Source organism: Charadrius vociferus, unplaced genomic scaffold (genome assembly GCF_000708025.1).
Source record: "Charadrius vociferus isolate BGI_N301 unplaced genomic scaffold, ASM70802v2 scaffold49, whole genome shotgun sequence".
Classification (NCBI taxonomy): Eukaryota; Metazoa; Chordata; class Aves; order Charadriiformes; family Charadriidae; genus Charadrius; species Charadrius vociferus.
The window spans coordinates 272,093-293,643 of NW_009661375.1; positions in this window are offsets into that span (position 1 = coordinate 272,093).

Genomic DNA, 21,551 nt, shown 5'->3' on the forward strand with positions numbered 1-21,551 from the left:
TTTCTGCAACTGAATAAACCCGAAAAACGCTTCCTGGAAAATGCTGTCCAGCTCCAATGCTGCCCTGCAGCAACCAGCCTCGCAGCTGTGCTCCTGCTGATCACACGGTGAACACGCCTGCTGCTGTCACGCCGCTGCGCAGCAGTCCCATTTACTGCACGGCTGTCCCGGGGTGATGGGAGGATGGTCTGACGGGTGGCCAGGGCTGCACGGGCAGGGTGTTTCCGTGCTGGCTGCTGGGAAACCGGGGCACAGTCCCCTCTCCCATGTTCCCTGAAAAACCAGAGCCACTTCACCAAGTGCTCCTTGCAAACAGTGCAGGAGTATGCCTTCGGCTCCAGCTACTGAATGTTTTTCCAGTTTTTTCTGATTTTTGTCTGGGAAGCTGACTTTGATCCCTGCAATGGGATCCCAGTGACGAAATCCTTTCCCGGCTCATTCTACTGCTGTTTGTCCAGGGCCGGTCTCTGGCTGTTGGGACTGCACATCACAGTGCCAACACATGTGGATGGATCTACATTTCTGTTCACCCCAAATTCGAGGTGTGGGGGTTTCACAAGGGTTCTCAGTCCTTCCAGGCACTGGTTTCTGTGGTTCTGTACAGTGTGGCAATGTAAACTACTCGACACTGGAAACGGTAGGGAGGGACACAACTGGTAGGGGGAATGTTTGTCCCAGCACAAGGCGTGATTTGAAAAGGTGAGGTGTTGCTACGGACAGATGCATCATTCTTGTTTCATGCTTCATGGGACCCTGTGAAAGAGCATTAAATTTTAATGACCTAGATATTAGCTATCTTGGGAAATCACTCTGTAATTTGTTTGGAGATGTAAATATCAAACCCAAACCTCACAAACAACATATTAAGGGATTAGAACAGCACAGGCTTTTGGGATTCCTTCTATATCAAATCGGTGAAACTACAAACTGGCGTAAACACATATAAACCTTTCTTTGGGCACCTTTTGAAAAAGGGGTCTGGCATTCTGTACTGAGCATAAATATCAGGCTCAAGCATGTCTTTCATTTGCTTGGCTAGATGAAGCAAGTCTATTATTTCTAGTGGCTATTACTCATCATCACTCCCTACTACGTCTAAGCAAATAATTTAATTCATAGAATCATAGAATGATTTGGGTTGGAAGCGACCTTAAAGACCATCCAGTTTCACCCCCCTGCCCTGGGCAGGGACACTAGACCGGGTTGCTCCAAGCCCCGTCCAACCTGGCCTTGAACCCCTCCAGGGATGGGGCAGCCACAGCCTCTCGGGGCAACCTGCCCCAGGGGCTCACCACCCTCACCGTCAAGTATTTCTTCCTAATATCTAACCTAAATCTCCCCTCTTTCAGTTTAAAACCATTCCCCCTTGTCCTATAGCTCCCCTCCCGGATCAGGAGTCCCTCCCCAGCTCTCCTGGAGCCCCTTTAGGCACTGGAAGGGGCTCTGAGCTCTCCCCTTTTTCGCGTTCTCTTCTCCAGGCTGAACCCCCCCAACTCTCCCAGCCTGTCCTCCCAGCAGAGGGGCTCCAGCCCTCCCAGCATCTCCGGGGCCTCCTCTGGCCCCGCTCCAACAGGTCCATGTCCTCCTCCTGTTGGTGGTCCCCAAGCTGGAGGCAGCACTGCAGGGGGGTCTCCCCAGAGCAGAGCAGAGGGGCAGAATCCCCTCCTTCGCCCTGCTGGCCATTCACACAATAAAAGTCTTCTGAACTGTTTGCAACATCTTTCCACTGTTCTTTGGCCACAAATAAGACTCAGAGTCTATTGTTTCATCTTTTTTTTTTTTTTTTTTTTTTTATTTTTGTAACATATTCATTAGCATCAGACCTTTCCACCAGTCTCCACTATCTTGCTTTTTCATTTGGAAGAGATTTCAGGAAATCTCCTTACCACACAGCTGCTCTCTCTTTTTGCTAATAATTAGTCTTAGAGAAGTGTCAATCTGGTTTTACCTTGTGCTTGGTCATGGAATCATCTCTGCTGCCCGTGGGGTTTCTATTCATTTTCTTTTTCCTGCTGCTTTTCATCTTACTGCTTATGCAAGCTTTGAGACGGCTCAGTCTATCAGTGACTGTTGATTATTTCTAAATGCTAACTTTTCTTTAGCAAGCTGGGCTGTGAGCTCATCCGTGGCCCTGGAGAGGTGCTGGCAGGCTCTGCTCTCCACGGCTGTGGGTCTTCCTTCCTCACTGCTGTTGACAGATGCGGGTGGAGGTGGATACTTTGCTCCACAGTGTTGTCCTCCGCCAGGGCAGAGGCCCCAGGGAAAGGCCACCAGTTCAAAGAGGCCCAAAGGCAGAAATGGGAGATGATTTTTTTTTTCCTCAATTTCCCCTCTTTTTCCTCCATTGGATAGCTCTTTTTTTTGGTCTTGACTTGTTTGCTGATAAGCCTGCCTCCATGCTCATCATGCGAGTGTCTGCATGCTTCCTCAAGGTAACGTATTTGTATATTTGCACGTTGTTACTACCGCAGTGCCAAGCACAGAGGTTTCAACAAGGTCTCAAGAGGTTTCAATAGGTCTGCTTCAAACACAGCCCTGGGGACCTGTGCACGGGGTGGCTGGGCCTGGAGGGGTTTCCTCAGCATCTCATACCCATTTGTTCTTGTGCTCCTGTTACAATTGTTATTTGTACTCTCTAGTCCTACTGTGTTGACATACAGCAGTCACGTATGTCTCCTTGCTGCCCTCATCTTGCCAGGTTAGAAAAGTCAAGTTCTTCTGATCGGCTCTTGCAAAACAGGTACTGAGTTCCTGTGGTCATCACAGTCTTTCCTCCTTGAACTGCTTGCAGATGAGCTCATCTGACCTAAGTTTTCCTAGTGAGACCCACAATAGTTTTAAAACATCTCAATTTTGAATGGCGGTGTCAGTGTTGAAGAGGCATTTGGACAATGCCCTTGGTAACAGGCTTTAACTTTTGATCACCCCCAAAGTGGTCAGGCAATTGGACTAGATGATCGCTGTAGGTCCCTTCCAGCTGAACTGTCCTGTCCTGTCCTGTCCTGTCCTTCTTCCTACCTCCTTCTTTTTCTAATAGTACATGCTGAGGAAATCTTCGATGATTTCTTCCCAGCCCTGCACTAGGAGAAGGGATTTAATGGGTAAACATGTCCCAGCCTAGGCATCAGCTCTGTCACGCTGTGGGAAGGAGGCATGTACCTTCTGGTGGGGGTGAGAGCTGTGGATCATCTCAAGGTAATTTGCTCATCTGAACAAATTTGCAAAAAGCATGTGTGAAGCACAGTGTTTGAAAGCCTTCTGTGTTCATTCAGTTTAGCTGGATTTCCACAGGATGGCAAAAAACCCCATCTCTGACACTAGCGAGGATTGAAGATCAAGCCCTCAATCTGAAGCATGAAATGCTCCTCAACTAAACGGTTGCATATCTTTTGGTGTGAGCCATACCTGTACATTTGGAGTGAGCAATACCTGTTCATTTCCCCCCAGGATTTTTTTTTTCTAGTGCTCATTTTTAGAAATGCCTGAGCCATTTCCCTTGGAAAAACATAATAAAACCGAAGAGCCTGAGAACACCAGTACTCCATCAGGGCGAAGGCCCATCTAGCCCAAAGCGACCAACCATAAATGTCTGAAGGAGAGCATAGGAGCAGTGCAAATCTACTTCTGTCAGGGTCCTGGGGGTGCTGATGGTGTTACTCTGGTACAAAGGAACTTTTTTTTTTTTTAAATTAATAAAGAAAACTATGGAAAACAATCTTCTAGCACAGACATGGTAATTAGCTTGCAAAACTGGTGTGATGAGGACAGAAAGCTGCCAGACTTTGTCTATCCAGTTAAAGAATCTCAACATTTTGATGCAAACTGAGTGACGAGACAGGCCCTTGCATGTGTCCAAACGTGGATCCGACAGATCAGCAGGCAGAGCCAGGCTGGAGACGCGTTCCCTTGCCGTGAGTGGCCCGTCCTAAATACCACTCGGAATATATCTCAGCACTGAAGCTGCCTTTTCTGTGACTACCTCACGGCGATGGCGTGCACCGATGCTGACAGGTTACTACATCCCCGCTTCAGCAGCGCTGCTGCCCTCTCCCACCGCTTGAGAGATCCGTACTGTCCCGTTTGTACAAACTGCACTTGTTTGTACGAGGCGCTTTGAAATGCTCGAGTGGATGCTTGTCCCAGAGGTGAGTTAATGTGTTTCCGCTTAATTTTGATGCACCCTTTTCACAAACCTTCCCCAGCTTTCCTCTCCTTTGATGAGCTCAAGAACAATTATTTTAACTACTCACATTTTAAATGTTTCCCAGATTTTAACATACCATTAAACCAAAGCTACCTGTCTGGCAGGTTACTGCATAGATGTGCTGTCCATCTGGTAGATTTTCGGTCCTCAGATCTACTTAGGGAGAATAAACTTGTTCTCCTTTTTAATCCTGAGCAGAATTTGTGAAATAGTCACTGCCTTCTTCGGGGCACAGTGCCACTGACGGCTGGGCCACCTTCGGGTACTTCGTGGGAGGTATTTTACTCTTCCTGGCAATAGTACATGTGGTCAAAATACCTTGTCACTTTTAAACTTGCTCTCTTTGCTTTTGTAGCCTGTATAGTCTCAGTTCAAAATCCCCCACTGATCTCTTCCACCTACTCCCCTCAGTCACCTCTGACTCCTGGTAGTGCCCAGTGCTGCCGCGGTGTGCCCTCGTCCACCAGCGTGCGTGTGTGTGCGTGCACACACGGCAGAACAGAGGTACAATTTGCCAACATAGTGTATTTGTTGCTGTCTTGCCAAAAACTAAAAAGGAGCAAGGGAAACAATTATGCTGTAGTATTAGAATTGCTCAACAATCTGAAGTAACAGCGTAATTGTTGACTCCTGGTAATTGCTCGTGACTCATGAGGGGATGAGGTAAAACAGGGACTTTGCAAACGAGGCAGTAGAAGAAGTGTACAAGCTAAGGCAGGAGAACTGGGGGAACCATTGTCCCAGCAAACTAGAGGTGGAGCTGGGGGACTCTGCTGCAATCGCTCTTTGTAAATATTGCATAGTAGGTCCAAACCCGCCTTTTTTACTCATACCAGTACTCTTGCTTTTGGAAGAAGATTTGGCTCTTAGGTTACAATTTGCTGTTGCTGTGGTTCTGTGTGGTTAACAGGCTCCCAAAGCACAATCCCGCTGTATCTATAATGGCAGGATTTTCGAAGAGCCCGTTGCTGGGAGCGCGGCCGGCGGTCAGAGGGAGTGCGGCAGCAGGATGCAGCGAGGGGACCTGGGGAGCAGGGCAGTTCCCACAGGGACACGGGCACGGGCTGTGCGGGGAAGGGCTGGGGCAGGTGAGGACACCGGGGACGCTGGGGATACGGGTAAGGGCCAGGGCAGGTGGGGACACCGTGACACTTGTGGTGCAGGGAGGAGCCGCTGTTGCATGCTCCTACACCCCTCTTCTGAGGGAGCAGCTCATTGAATCACACCTCCCCTTTCATCTTCAGCAATGCTGAGCATTTCCACTTCCCCGTATGGCCCTTTCTATTTACATCTGTGTACAAAAGAGCAAAAACGTCCCCATCAGATATATGTTTCCCCTTGTTTCTAGAAAAAAAACAGATTAAGATCCTGACATGGACATTAAGGCATCACCTCTTAATTGCTGTCATGTCCCCAGCATCTGGGGGAGAAATGACTCCGGGGATGAGGAGCTGATGGCAAAGCAGACATGGCTATTAAAATGTTGCACAATTAATGCAGGCAAGTATACTCTGCAGCGGAGCAAACCTTGTAACCTGTGACAAGGACACCGGGGTTGGGGATAAAAGCAAAATAAAACTGAGGAATAACTGTATTGTACATCCCTGAACCTGCCAGAGGTGAGGCATGTCCTGGGTCAAGTTGTCTGCAAATTATACAGTGTGTGCTGTTACTTTTGTCTTACTGCCACCCTGAATAATGCAGCACTAAAGCCACAGGGAACTCTTTACAAGTGTTCGTGCTGTGTTTGGGAGGCAGAAAATGCTTTTCTCTCCAGAATGCGCTGAGCCAGACTGTCTATCCACCTCTTCATCGCAGGTGTCTCTGACTGAGACTGCTGCCCTCACTTCTCTCTTGTTTCCCGCACTCCCCTCCATCCCCTCCGACCCCCACCTCCATAGGGCACGCAGCCTCACAGCAGCAGACACAGCCCCACAGCTGCACACGCATCCACACGCCACTCCAGGCAGATGGATCTCCCTGGAAATCGCGGTTTCTGAAACACTGGAGAAGGGGGCATGGCTGGCTGGAAGGGCGGCTGCTTTCCCTGCCGCTGGCACCAGGTCGTCCTGCTTTTGGGGGTTTGGTGCAGTGCAGTGGAGTCCGTTTGTTGTGCAGGGGGGCTTGTGGGCATCCCCTGCCCTGCAGCTGCCTGCAGCAGTGCGCACTCCCACCCCTGCAGCCCGCGGGTCCCGTTTCCAGGAGCTGAGCACCAGCTGGTACCCGTGCCCAGTGCTGCCGGGAGCAGAGGATGGGTGTTCCTATCCGGCTGGGGCTCAGGTGAGAAGCTCAAAGCAAACCCCTGGGAATCGGGATGGAGCTGCCAGGGACAAGACTTCCGAGGCGGAGGCTGCAGGCATCCCGAGCAACCGAAACTGCTGCCTTTGGGTAAATTATAGATCGTAAACCAATCTCCCACTGGTGCCAGCCAGGTGAAAAGTGACAGGACGAGAGGAAATGGATTCAAGTTATATCAGGGGAGGTTTAGATTGGATATTAAGAAACATTCTTTCACTGAAAGGGTTATTAAACACTGGAATAGGCTGCCCAGGGAGGTGGTGGATTCACCATCCCTGGAGGTGATTAAAAAAAGGGTAGACGTGGTGCTTAGGGACATGGTTTGGAGGTGGTTTTGTCAGGGTAGGGTGATGGTTGGACTTGGTGATCTTAAAGGTCCCTTCCAACCTCAGCGATTCTATGATTCTATGATTCTAAGGTGCAGTCCCAATCCTGGGCACGACCGCAGAAGCAGACCGGTGGGTGGGCGGCTGAGCTGGAGCAACGCATGGCTGCTCCCCAGGGATCAGGCACCGGCTCTTCTCCCAGCGCCTCCGTCGCTGAAATTCCCAATGGCTGCCGTGCTATGGGGGGAGGGAGGGAGAGGATTTGTTGCCAAACAACCTTTACTGACAGAATCTGAGCCTTTAAATGGGCTGAAAGGTCTGAAGAAACCTCAGGGAGAGCTGCTGGGGTGCAGCCCGTCCCCCTCCGGACGGCCAGGTCCCCTGCCGCGGGGCTCCGCTCCCCACCACCGCTCGCCCTGCTGCAGGACGGCTCTGCCGTTTCAGGTGTCTCTGTGTGGCAAGAGTGGAAGAGTGGCCCCATTTTTATTTTATCAAGGCAACTTCTGTCCAAACAACTGAGTTTTGGCTCACCAAGATTAGCCTCCTGCAAAGGCCCAGTCCCTCATGATGTGTCACTCCAGTTAGTATATAAAAGATTAAGTACTGGAGAAAACTGAAGTCTCGGCTCAGCGAGACACTTCTGTTCCCTCTCATCATTTTTCCTTCTGCAATCACTTGTTTTGTTCTTGCTTTTAAGAGGGAGAGTGACAGATCCACTACTGTGACCAATATTAATTTAGAAATGCAGTGAAAATGAAAGTGCTTTCTTTCCTGGACTTCTGCAACCCCAAATTCTCCTTGGTGCGTGTAAAATGCCTACACAGTGCTGCACGTGCACTGGCAACTACAGCTCTAAGGGGCAAATAGTCAACTCGGGCAAAATCAAAGTATCAAGACATGATATGTGCTCTTTCATCTACTAGAAAAGAAGACTCTTTTATAATATATCTCTGGAAAAGTAAAACTTGAGGAAAAGTTGTAGCAAGGGGGATGTTTCAAACCTGTCCATCTGGGTTATTTCATGTCCTAGTAACTGACTTCAAGGGCAGCTGTGTGCCTCCTTGTATAAATTCAAACAGACAAGCTGACAAAGCAGTGAGAAGAGTGACACTGAATCAGATTTCTCCTTTAATTAGTCATTTTGATCACTGCAATTTACCATGCAGACTGCAAAGGATTTTCTGATCTCCTTAATGACAGGTTTTTACTCCCCGAGGCATTTTGTAGGGATGCTTATGGAGATAAATCTGGACTGAACACATTGCTGGAGTTGTCCCTTCATTTGTTCACGGCTCATGCTGCTGTTGTGGTAACATCTGTCTGTAGGTGTATACGTGCCGTGTGGTACAGAAAACAGCCCTAATAGCAGCAGCACTTCCAGCGCACCCGGGCAGAGCCTGAGTCCTGTGTGGGATTTCTGCTTCAAGGGCTGTGTTTCGTGGTGACTTGAAATCCCCATTCAATAATTGTTTGCATCTCCAGGCAGCGAAAATCCTTTAAAAATCTGGGAGCTTGGCAGCTTATGGGGCCAACTAACATGGGGGCCTGAACACGGCATTGTTATTTTACCAACTACAATTGTATATATGCCATCATTAGACAATATGGTATATATAAAACAATTTTAAAATGTTGTTGCTATCTGCAAATCCTCAACAGATTAGTCTGCCTTTAAGGAGGCCCTGCTGGCACACACACTGGTCCAAGGGTATTTGACATTCACCCCAGTTTCTAAGAACAAAGGAGGAAGAAGGAGCCGAGAGGATGGGCTGCAGGCACAAGCATGTCTTTGGGCAGGCAGGAAACCGCCAGCTGAGATGTGTCTGTGGACTGAAACACGGAACAGCAGTTTCAGTGTGAATTGCAGAAGCATGAACCCAGGATTTTCAGAGTTAATTTTATAGAGGAGGTATGGAAAACCACAAATCTATTGAACACCGTGAAATAACCATTTACTGACAGTCGAACAAGGGAAGACCGTGAAATAACCATTTACTGACAGTCACTGCAGCTGTGGTTGCAATGAGGGTCAATGTCCAAAGATGCATTTTGACTCCCCAGTCTTCTCATCGCCGTTATTAGGGTGTCTCTGACACGGAATTAGGACTACTTGGAGTTGAAATCAAACAACGGGTCAATTATACATTCAGGACTTCCTCTATAGTGGTGTGGAAGAAGAGGTAATGTCATGAGAGGCTGCTGCAGCTTTGCACGCCTAGGTCGCATCTCCAATGTGGAAACCTCCAGCATTGGGCTCGGACAGGCAGCCTGCCCCGAGCATCCCCTCCATCCCACCATCGCTCCCACACTCCTGCACACACACACAGATGGGTCTCTCAGCCAGCCTCCAGATGCCATGGTCCTCCCTGCAGCTGGCCAGGTCCCCTGGTCCCCCCTGGTGGCCAACTCATCCAGGTGACCCCTCCTCAGACACATGTCCTCAGACACAGAACCGCAGCCAGTTCAGACAGCCCATGGGATGCGGCTGCCCAGAGCGTGGGGCTCCCACAGCTCCTGCGAGGAATCGGCACCGCTGACCCAGCCCGTCGGGCCCCCTCCTGGTCACCACAGACAGGTTTAGCAGCAGATTGGTGGCACACTGTCACCTTCAGCGTGAGCGTCACTTACCTCACACAGGGCAGAGCCTTGAACTTGTAATGGGAGGACCAAACCACGCATCAGGTGAAAATCAGAGGCTGAAAAGTGAAAGCAGAAATGCTCAGATCAGAAATTAATTGCAAACTGGAATGGCAGCAGCAATGGGTCCTCGTGATTCCCTGCCAGAGCTCTTCCATGCACTCTTTGCCTTTAAAAAGTTCTTTTTCAGCAAGTTACTGCACTGGCGGCAGTTCTGCTATAGAGCGGTGAGGAGCACCATCCTCCAGCGCGGGGCAGAGGGAACGCGGGCAGCGCCTTGGGAAGCTCACCGTGATGTGGCTATTGTGCTGCTGCTCGCTGTGATAAGTGTAAGGCCTCTTGTATCATGTTTTATCTCATTAAAATGTTGTCTGCTGACAAGAGAGAATGGGTGCTGAAGGTGGAAGGTGCTTCTTTGTGTGATCCCACCACGAAACTGCCAGGCAGCTCCGAGCGCGGCAGCGAGTGATGGTGCCTTCCCCGCACACGCTGAGCTACCCTGTGTGCTGTAAGGTGAACGGCCAGAGGCTCGTTTTGAAATGCTGGCTATCAGTTGTGGAAAACTAGCACCATGCATGTCTCCATGCATGGGGACCATGAGTCCTTTCTAAACAACCTGGACTGCAGCTCCAATTCCTTTTATCTTCTAGACAGAGTAAAATAAAGCAAATGAAACCAATTACAAAGACTTAGCAGGCTTTTAGTTTCAGTGGTGCTAAGGACTATCCCCTCATCTTGGTAGAGAAGGTTTTTGTAATGGTAATTAGGCATTACTTTGCCATTGTGGCCTGCAACAAAAATGGGTTTCCCCGTGGTTTTCAAACCTCGATCAGGCTTCCCTTTGGACTGCTGTGTTACTGGCTGTGAAGATGGCAGGGAATTATTGCTCTGATTTGTAGCCATCATTTCTGCTTTCAAACAATTGCTAGATAGTCCACAGCCAGCATGTGTTTTACCGGTGGGGTGAGAGGATTGTGGCAATTCGGCAGTTTACAGAGCCGCTGAGGACAACCTGACACGGCAGGGCTGTTACCGCAGTGCAACGTGGTGAAAACTTGAATAATTGTCTTCTTTTTCAAGGACCTGCCATTTTAATTGTATGGGTGCTTTTATTTCACTGCCCAGAGCTATCAAAGAGGCTGGTAACTTATTACAACTCAAAATGCAGATTAGGTATTTATGCAGACAGCAGGATATCTGCAGTTGGGCTGCGTGAGCCAAGAGGATGATCCGGGCAATGGCCTTTCCTGCACTGGGAGGACTGGGAGGACAGGGAGAGTCCTGGTGCCTCTGAGGGGGCCGTGTGTGCGCCCCGGTGGAGCCCTGTCCGGTCCCGCCTGGAAATGATGGGCTCCTGCGAGGAGCGGGTGTGGGGACCTGGCCCGGGGGCCTCTTCGGTGGGGAGGGCAGCCCTGCGCCGCCGGGACACGGCAGCAGCAGCTGTGGGTGCCGACCGGCCACGGCCCTGGAGAGGGGGAACCCCAAAATACACCCACCTTCCAGAGACCAGCAAATCTGGAGAGAATAGGAAGGAAGGGCTTGTTTTCCCACAACTAATGAATCTGTGCTCAGAAGTGTATAGAGAGATACAGTGTCATATTCAAACACAGAGACAGACGCTGTAGGGTATGTCATTAGCATACTCTTTTTACTAATCAAGTCAGTGTGAATAATTTTGCTTATGATTGTGTTTGATTGTATTAGTGAATTATAGATTTGAAAACTCTTTTTTTTTTTTGTCTGCAGAAAGCAGCAGCATTATTACTGAACTATTTTTAGATAATTTCGTAGATAGCAGACTCTGTTCTTTTACTGTTTCATTATAATAGGATTTTACACACAGACCTCCGAGGAAAAAGAAACGTGCCCTACACAGGTGGCTATTAGATAGGTTTGTGCGATGAGTGGGTACATTTTCTGAGTCATAAGTCACTTCACACCCTTGTACTGTCTGCCAAACAGCAACGGTGATTCCATGCCAAAAATGCTGCCCCCGCTGCTGTTGCTGCTACTCCTGGCAATGCCGTAGGCACGCGAGCCAGACCTGTGGGTGCGTTAAAGCCCAGGGCCACCGTTTGCGGCTTTTGAGCAGACTCTGGCCTGTGGTTGCACCTCTTGCTAGGCTGGAATCGGCACTCAGTAAGAAATCTGCTTTGTCTAAATCAGGGTTATGATCCAGGCTGAGGGTGAGACACTGGACTGCAATATTTATGCACCCTGCAGTTCTTTTATACTGTGTCTCTGAATTTTGATGAAGGCTGATACTCCATTGCTTCAACTGAACATATGAAACCGCTCGTGTGCCCCACATCAGACATGTCTTTCACTGAAAAGGGCTGAACATTGCAAACATTAAGGCAAAAATACCACGTGTAATTTACAGAGCCTGCTGTTAATTGGGCTCTGTTAATCAGCAGCACCCTGTATCAGCACAAGCCATGGAGAGGGTGAGGCTCTGGTGCTGTGCCTTCCAGCAGGGAAGCCACCAGCCCTGGTGGGAAAGGAGAGCTGAGCAATTTCTGATCACCGTGTGAGTGCTGTGAGTTCACAGTGCCTCTTCTAGGGACCGCTGGGGCCAAGGTCAGCAGTGCAAGGAAAAAGACAAAAGCAAAATTTCGTGCTTTCTGGTGTGACTTACACTTACAACAGTTTCATTAAACCCAAATCTTTCCAGACAACTGCAAAGTGAGAAGGACATAAGAGTGTGCTGCCACCTCCTACATCTGCAAGGAAGGTTATGAGAAATTCCTCTTGGTCCAGCAATGCAATTGCATTTTTGGTTTGGTATTTTTGCATCCTTAAAATAAGATTGAGCGGGGTTAAAAGTCTACATGCTTACTGATGAAGGAAAAGATAACTCCTACCTCCATTCTGTTCTCATTGCAGTGCTGCTAAATAAAACCCAATGGTGCCACTATAGTTTTAAAGCTCATAGAGAAAATTGCATTTTTTAAATCACACGTAACTTGCCTGCACTTACAATACACCCAAATGAACAGGAGATGTTTTGTGCTCCAGTGATAAAGAGTGATTTATCTGTCAAGTCTGAAGTTATAATTACAGGTGAAAACTGAGTGAATGTGGAAAGTAGAATTCCTTGTAATGTCAAACCTCAGCGACAGCCCTTTCAGGTCACGGAGGTTTTAAGGCCATCACACAGCTTTCCAAGTGCTTTTCCAGAAGGGGAGCAATCTGGGACAGCCTCGCAGCCCGGACGGCTGGAGCTCAGCGAGAGCCCCGCGAGGCCCCAGGGCATGGGGCTGCGGACCCCCAGCATGGGCCGGGCACGGCCCCCGGCAGCCACCATCGGGTGGGCGGCCATGCCCTGCCGGTGGAGCATGGCTGTCACTGGAGAGCACTGCTCCTGGCGTGAGCGTGCTGGTGCTGAGCCGGCAGGGAGGGGGGATGGCGTCTGCGGGCAGCGGGCGCTGGTGCGGTGCTGCGGCAAGCGGAGCGGCTGGGGGCCTCCGACGCGCATGGGGAGCAGGGGCAAGAAGCAGGAGGCAGTTTTCCTCTTGCAAGACTGATACTGGACCGCTGCATCCTGTTCCGCTGTCTGTGTTTTAAAGAAAAATGTTCCAAATGAATCACCAAAACAATTTGAGGGGTGGGGAAAAAATCCTTATCTGGCAAGAATTTAAAGAGCTCCACTTGCTTATCTTGCCTGAAATACAATAGAATGCTGACTTAAGCATGTTTTCAGGGAGATGTTGTCTGGTCCTAAAAAACTTCTTAACCTAGTTGAAAAAAAAAAAAAGAAAAGCCTGACAGGAATCTAAAGCAAAATGAATTGGATTGGCAAGAAGGCATGAGTATTGAAAATGCTGGAGACTGACTTTGGGTCACACAACCAAGGCAACTGATACCTGTTCCAGTTCCTGCAACAAATCCACCAAGACCAGTTAGAACCTTTTCCAGAACATCGATGCGAGAAAGCCCAGGCTGTTGTTTCTGCAGCAGAGCAGGCTGCACAGGCTGCATGCGATACGGGGGAAGTCCTTCCTGCAGGGCTGCGATGCACCCAGCTGGGCAGGAGAAGGCTTTATCTCCAGGCTCCATGCTGCAGCCTTGCACCACCCACTGTGGTGGCTTACAAAAGGCAGGAGCATTGGCTCCCCTGGACATCACGAACCTACGGCTTCCTGTGATCCTTGCTCGCATTTATCCTCCACAAAGGTTAGCTCTGACTTTGCAAATACCTCCTGGACTTCTGTAGCCACTCATCCAGAAACAGCCCTGGGGCTGTCTGGGCATCCTCGTGTCCCAAAGTCAGACAAGCTCTCCTCTGAACGCTACCTTCTAGTTTCTGTACTCTTGTGTTTAACAGAAGAGCACTTTTTTTTTTTTAAGAAGAAGAGATATTTTTTTCTTTGTTTGTGAAGTTTTCAAAAATAACACTGGCATTTATCTAAACAGGAGGGTTTTATTTTCCCTTGGAGATTAAAAGCCTGCAGTGTCCTGTAGTGAATTATCGTGTGGGAACGGCCAGCACAGGTAACGGGATTGCTTCTAGTCATTCCATTAGCACCCAGCAAGACAAAAATATTCCGGACTTAATTATGGATTTAATAACAAGCAATTATCAACAATTCCATCATCTTCACTCCTGTTCACGAACAGCACCTTCACCATTGATGCATGTTTTGTACGCTGCCCAACGGATGTATTGACTGACACCAGCCCAGCAGGGTCGGTAGCTAATTGTCTGTGTCTTGGGCCCAGAATTAGGCAAACAGATAGCGTGGGCCACATAAATATGCCTGCCAGCAGCTGTGACAGCATTCACATGACAACCAGCATCTGAAGGGAAGAGGAAACAGAAGGACTGTGAGGGTCGGCCTTCATTTCAGGAAAGGTGGCAGAGACAAGACCCGGCATTAAAGCATCACGTCGAGTAACGGTGCTGTCTTCATTCAGTCCTTGGTCAGCCGAAACGTTGGCTCTTATACCAGTGTCAGACCAAGAAATTAGTAGTTTCATTCCCATGGCCGATCAAAGAGCTAAAACAGGACAAGTAACCATTTAGATGGTCTGTTGTATTAAAAAAGCGTGCAAGCTTGCATTAACTGCTGCTGGCAGAAATGACCCCAGACCATGCCCATGCAGTGTCCTGACTTAATGAGAATTGTGTCAGATTAAGGCTTCCCTGGGGCTGCCCTGAGGCTGGGACCCACAGTTGTGTCTAATGACAGCCACAGCCAAAGGACAAACACTCTGAGTGTTTGCCAGCCTGCTCGCAAGACTCCAGCTGATGCTTTTGTGCTGAGCGAATTAATAAGTTTTATTCTGGTTCCCCCACAGAAGGCAGATAAGAAGCCAAAAACCAAATAAGAAGCACAGCTAGAACAGTAAACATCTTTGCTTTAAGGAGTGGAAACCATGGTTAAATTCCTAGGCCACGAGACTACAGGCTTCCTCAAATTAAATTAATTTAATGGTTTATCCATCTCCTCCATAGAGATGTGGGTACTGAAATGTGCATCTCCAGACGAGCGCAGGAAGATCTGGCGGATACTGCTGCGTCCTCGCAGCAAGGGACAGACGCCCTGTCTGCATCAGGCACCGCTGGGAGGGGGACGGCGGCTCCGGGCAGCCCCCAGCCCTGGCCACGCTGGTGCCCGCAGCACCCCTGCCCGGCAGAGCTGGAGGAGGGCCCCGGTGGGGAGCCAGCGCTGTGGCCGGCCGGAACGGCAGCAGTGGCACTGCAGGCGGCCCTGCAGCGAGATCCCACCTTCACCCCGCTTCCAGCTTCAGCTCCTCCCAGGGGCTCTCTGTCGCTGCTTCACCGAAAAGCTTCTGCATTCCCATTCCCCAAATCACATCATACTCATTTGGCCAGGCCCTAATTCATCTTCTGTCAAATATTTTTTCCTTGTGTCAAAAGCGCAGTTCCTATTACTCTGTTCCTCACATCCACTTTAGCCTAATGGCATCTGTAAATAATGAATTTGCATAATGAACAGTATTTATGAAAACCAATTGCACTCTGTGTAGGTGACCTTGTGACTTCAAACAAGCTAATAACCTTTGAAGTACCGACAAGATAATATAGTGATACATCACCGCTCCTTTGGAGGAGGAGGGAGCTGATCATCTACAGCACAGCTATGCTGCGGCAGCAGCGCGTTTAACGAGCTGCTAATTGGGTATGTGAGCTACATGTGCAAGCTTGCCTGGCCTAATTTATTGGGTGAGTATGTAAGCCCAAAGCATCAGAACCAGAAATTCACTGGACTCCCTAGAAAAGCAAAGGCAATAGTGGTTGAATATTGCCATTCACAGCCCTGACGGCGTCACCGCCTGCCCGTGCTGGGGAGGATCCGGGCACAACCCCGGAGCAGGGACAGCCCGGCAAAGCCGCAGGCAGCGCGGGCACCGGGGGATGGCCAGGCTGTGGCCCTTCCTCCCCTTGCTCGGCTGCCGTGAGGCTGCAGCCTGCCCGCTCCCGCTCCCGCTCCCCTGCGCAGGGACAGCGCTGGCAGGGGGATGCTGGCACCAGGGAGGGCACGAGGATGGGCACCAGGATGGGCACCAGCTGGCACCAGGGAGGGCACGAGGCCCCTGTGCTGGGGGGACATGCCAAGGGGACGTGCGTGGACCTGGGCTCTGCCGGTGCCGGGGCAGGGCTCGGTCCCGCTGGTGCTGCTCCAGATCCCGCAGGCACAGCAGTTCCCCGGCTCCTGCAGCTCACCCTGCGAGCAGCAGAAACCAGTCGCAGTGCCCCTTCGTGGCTCCAAGTACCAAACCAAGAAAAACTGTGATGCCCTGTAAATGTGCATTGCTCATGACACATAATTCACTGAACAATCCTGCAATTATTGCTATTTCTGACAAGTCATAAATAATGTAGGAGAAGAAACAATCCTGATGAGAGGGACGGGATCCATGTCACTTTTGTTTACCAGCTGTGACTGAAAGGGGAGCGAGAAGGGCGTCTTGGACTGGGAGTGCTCCAGTCTGCGGCTCCGGCGCATCCCGCAGGGGTGCTGCAGCAGGCACCGCGCAGCGCTGCACCAGGGCCGGGCGGGGGTGGCTCAGGGACACTGGTCCACATCCCACTCCCAAACACGACTGACTGATTCCCTGCGACCTGCTGGCACCCACACTTGAAGGAGAGCACCTGGCCAGGCGGTCCTCACTCCGCTTTAGGATCTGCAGCTCTTCTCTGGCAGCATTTCTCGAGGGAAATTATTTCATATGTCTCATGATTTTCAGGGTTTTAAAGGAACGGTTTCCAAGAAACGGCCTCAGCCCTGAACCAGTCAGAAAAAGGCTTTCCTGGGGGCAGGAGGGCATCTGAGCTGGGCGCCAGTGGGAACAGCAGGGGTCTTACAGTTTTGCAATGCCCATGAGTGGACTAAAATTCCCTCCTCAGGCTTGGTAGAGTCCTGCCAAGGCAGCAAAACCATTAAGAAATATGAGAAGTAAAGCAAAGCGTCCATGACAGCGACCAATGAAGTCCCTTTGCAGGACGGGGGCGCGGAGGCCAGGCCTGCGCATGTCTCCAGCCCTCGCACCGCCTGCAGACCGTCACTGCAAGGGGTGGCCTACAGCAAGCGCACAGCTCTCTGCCCCACGAACCCGAAATGTGACACAAAGTTTGATGGTGTTTTGATGGGAGGAAAATGCCCCAAATTCCACGAACGATGAAGCAAGCCAACATGCTCACAGCTGTTTTGATTTTTTGAAGAATCAGGATAAAAATTTGGATGAATGAGGGGAAAGGTAAAGAAAATGATCTGCTAGAAAAAAATCAGGATTTCAAACTAGCGGCTCGCTTTGCCTTGGGATAGGAGGAAAAATTCCCTTTCTCATTCTATTCCAGTAGATATAGGTTAATGAATTTCCATAATGAGCCTGCGTTGTCTTCATTTTTAAATAATTCCACAAGCGTAACATTGATGTGAAGAATTGCAAAATGTATAAAATGTCCTTCCTGACATCTGTGACCTTTCACCGTGATGATAAAACCTTGGCTGAAAACTTCAGCCACTGGGCAAATACAAGGTTTCTCTAAGCTTTTCTGAAAATACAGAGCTAGCAGTAAATTACAGCCTTGCCCTTACAGGTTACTTGGAACAGCTTAGGCAGTTCACCAATGAGAATCTCAAATATTTTGCAAAATATCAGGCTTTTCCAAAAATCACTGTAAACTTCTCGCTTAATTTTATAACACCAAATTGTACCCTCGTTTTTACCTCCTCAATTTTCTGTTTGCTCATGAGAGCATGGAGTCCCCTGCTGATAGCAAGCTGTGCTAAATTAAGTTTATCACTTTAAAAAAATATATGTTTAAGAGATAACTGTTAACTCCAGCTGAAATAATTCTATAGATTCCTCCTGCATGCAAAGAAATTCAGTCAGGAGATTATATCTCCATAACTATGTGATTTATATGTACAAATATTAAAGGCTAATCAGAAGGTGTTTGGAATGCCAGGCGCTCTAAGCATGGCTGTGTGCCAGCACCCAGCACGCCCCGTCTGGGTGTGATGGCAGCGGAGGGACGGGACATCTACCTGGGAATGCCATGACCCCACTGACGTGCTGATGGCAGACCCCCCCGAGGAGAAGAGTCCCGCAGCCAGGCCGCAGCACCGAGCGCCCGCGGGTCGTGGCTGAGGGGAGTCCACCCCGCACCCCACCGTGGCCGGCCGCAGCTGCCCAGGGAGGGGGCGGGCATCTCCTGCAGCCACGGAGAGCCATAGCCACCTGCCTTCGCCGGCTGCTGCTGCTGACGGCACTGAGCACTCTGGGCAGGAGAGATCCTCGTGGGGGTGACTACACCATTGGCCATGGCCTGCTATTAAGGGTCAATCGTCCCATGCCGCCCCAGAGGCCCGACCCACCTCCCCAGCCATCGGGGATGATGGCCCATGCGTCTTCTTCATCCTGCTGTTGGATATCCCCACACCTTTCATGCAGACAGCTCTTCCGCGTGCCGCAGAGCCTCAGTATATGTGCTTACATCTTACCTGAAAGCCTGTGGCTGCTTTTGCTGTCCTGCTCTGCACCTCTCCTAACCCTCAGACATCCTCTCCATGAGGGGTCCCACCGCTGCACGAAGCCCACCGTGGGTTACACAGAGAGCTGCAAATAACACCGTCTGGTTTGGCTTCTGCCCTATTCAGACTCTTTCGCCTTTTGGTGTCCCTAAGAGCTGAACTGGTGCCAGGTATTCGCAGTGACTACATTTCCCTTTACTGCTCTGCACCTCTCCTAACCCTCAGACATCCTCTCCATGAGGGGTCCCACCGCTGCACGAAGCCCACCGTGGGTTACACAGAGAGCTGCAAATAACACCGTCTGGTTTGGCTTCTGCCCTATTCAGACTCTTTCGCCTTTTGGTGTCCCTAAGAGCTGAACTGGTGCCAGGTATTCGCAGTGACTACATTTCCCTTTACTCCTAAGCAGAAATAGGTAATTCCTAGTTACGCACGAGTTCCTTTCGCCTCTCTGCCTTGCCTTCCAGCTGCATTGAACTCAAACAGTTCGTTTATCACCTGGTTGTTTAAATCTGAAGCTGACTACAAAGACCTGAAGAAAGATCTCAAAAAACTGAGTAACTAAAGTATTGAATGAAATCCAGTAGCAATGTCATTACTGACACGATACCTTAGCGCTGTGTAGCCCAGCAGCAGAGCATAGCCATGGCTAGCCACTGGCCACCAGCTCTGCACTGAGTTTGCCAGGCCTCAGCACCGAGGCTTGCTGTGCCCGTGCTGCCTGAGCTCGCCATCGCTGCCCGCAGCTCCCCTGTACCCGGCTGAGCCCAGACAGCAATTTCTCTCGTTGGCCGGGTGTCTGTCTGAGCTGCTTCACTGCTGTTTTCCCTTGTGCGTGCAGCCAGAGCTCTGCAGAGGCAGCAGCAGCCACCGGCGGTTACTCCAGGCGGACGGGACATTTGGGACTGACGCACCGACGTCGTGCAGGGCAGCAGGGGCCGGTGCGAGAGCAGGGGCTCGGGAAGCAGAGACATGGGACACGGCACAGAGGAGAGCGGGTGTGGGGTGATGCGACGCAGGCACAGGAGACCCCGCGGCTGTGCACAAACCACCCACGTGCCGTTAAAGAAAGGCAGAGCTGGAGCTGAACACAGCTGTCTTCAGGGTAACAAAGAGAACAAGAAATGGCGTCTACCACATGTCAAGGCACTGCATGCAATGCATTGGATGTAACCTGGAGGGATGTGGGATGTAACCTGGAGGGATGTGGGATGTGACCTGGAGCTGTGGAGCATTGAAGAAGGAGAAAATGTGTAAAGCACATTAGCAAACACACAGAAAAGACCCCAAGCAGGTTCTGGGGTGGGGAAGAAGAAATCATCTGCATGGACATCGTGTTCCTCGTGGTGAAGGGCTCCTGACTCTGACACACGCCGTGACACCCCCAGGGCCAGCCCCAGAGCCCGAGCGCAGTGGCCGCAGGGGCTGGGGAGCAGGAGGCTGGCACAGGGGTAGAAACTGTGTGCACAGCAGCTTCGGCAGCAGCGCTCCGTGTGTGTAGCCCCTTCATCTGCACTAATAGTGGTGACACCCTCAGGATTTCAGGGAATAAGACAGTCTGGGATCTCCCCACGCCCCACATCCCCACATCAGGGTCTGCGGGAGCCGCTGGGGCAGTGTGGGGACAGCCCCTCGTGCGGCCCTTTGTCCTGGCCGGGGAGCAGGGATGCAGCTCAAGAACTAAGAGTTGCTGTTGTCGATGCTAAAGGTTTGCTTGAACTCCAAAGCGACCGAGTAAATTTGTAACAGAAAAACCAATCCTGGATTGTTTCTTAAAAAAAACAATTTGAGCCACAAACCACTGGAAACTGGAAGAATATTCTGAGATTGCATGCTTTAATCTCTTTTCTGGTTAAGTGCTGTCAGCCAGTGTGCAAATCTGTCAACTTTGCTTTTAGGTCTTTCTCAATCCTGCATTCTCCATATTTTGCATTAATTTTGTCTGCATCTATAAACCACACTGCCAGATTTTCTGGCTTCAGGATTTCATCTGCAAAGTCAGCATGCATTTTCCAGACCTATGTTTTTTTTATTCCCAGCATTAGGATTTAGTTCTTTTCATGATACAGTACACTGATTTTCACAGATTTTTAGGATCTGGGATTTGGAAGTACGTTGCTTTCTGACACAGCTCATGCTGGATAAATAGTTATATGGACTTTTGGTTGGATCCAGTGGCTGTTTGTGTCTTCTGCTGTATCTCTCACAGTGGAAAATAGGATTATCTTTCCATGTTGCAGAAATAATAAACTCATAGCCCTGATAATCTAAATATATAAGTAAGGTAAAATCTGTAGCGAGAGGTTATATTTTTTAATAGAACCACTGATACGGAAGGTGAAATTTCAGATCTGAACAGCTTTTGTTTCTGAAATACTGCCCGTTTTCTTCCAGCTGTATCAGGTGGTAAGATAAAAGATCCCATCTCTGCTATAAATCTCTCTTGCTTATATCCTCAGAGCATCATGGCTACAGCAGCCCTCCCGCTGTACCACTTGAGACAAGCGACGTCATTTCTGTCCCCTGAGGAAAAACGTGGCAGGTTTGGAATCCCAATCAATGGTTTTAAAAATAGTCTCACGAAGCGGCTTATGTAAATGTTAATTTGATAAAAAAATCCCCTATAAGACAGAAATGTTTGTATTCCCTTCCTTTAGATTTACATAACAATGCGTTCAGGAAGAAGCCCCTTTTACATTTGGTACTGCACTCAGCTGTCGGTAACGCATGTAAGCCTTACACATATTAAGGATTACTCTAGCTAACTATATGCTTCAAGCTCTTTTTAATTGCAAACAAGGATAAAAAGTTGAAATACCATACATATAAAATGTTTCAGGGGTTTTCTTAACATTTGCTGAGGCCATGTCTTGTTTTGCCCGAGCACAGGATGTGTTGAATACGAACACAGTTCGTTACATTGCCCACGTAGCTCTGCAGAACCCCCACGGATGGAGCACAGGCAGCTCTTGCCACTGGTGGAGCAGTGCGGTACCCCTGCCCACGCGGTGCCGTACCCCTGCCCACGCGGTGCCGTGCCCCTGCCCACGCGGTGCCGTGCCCCTGCCCACGCGGTGCCGT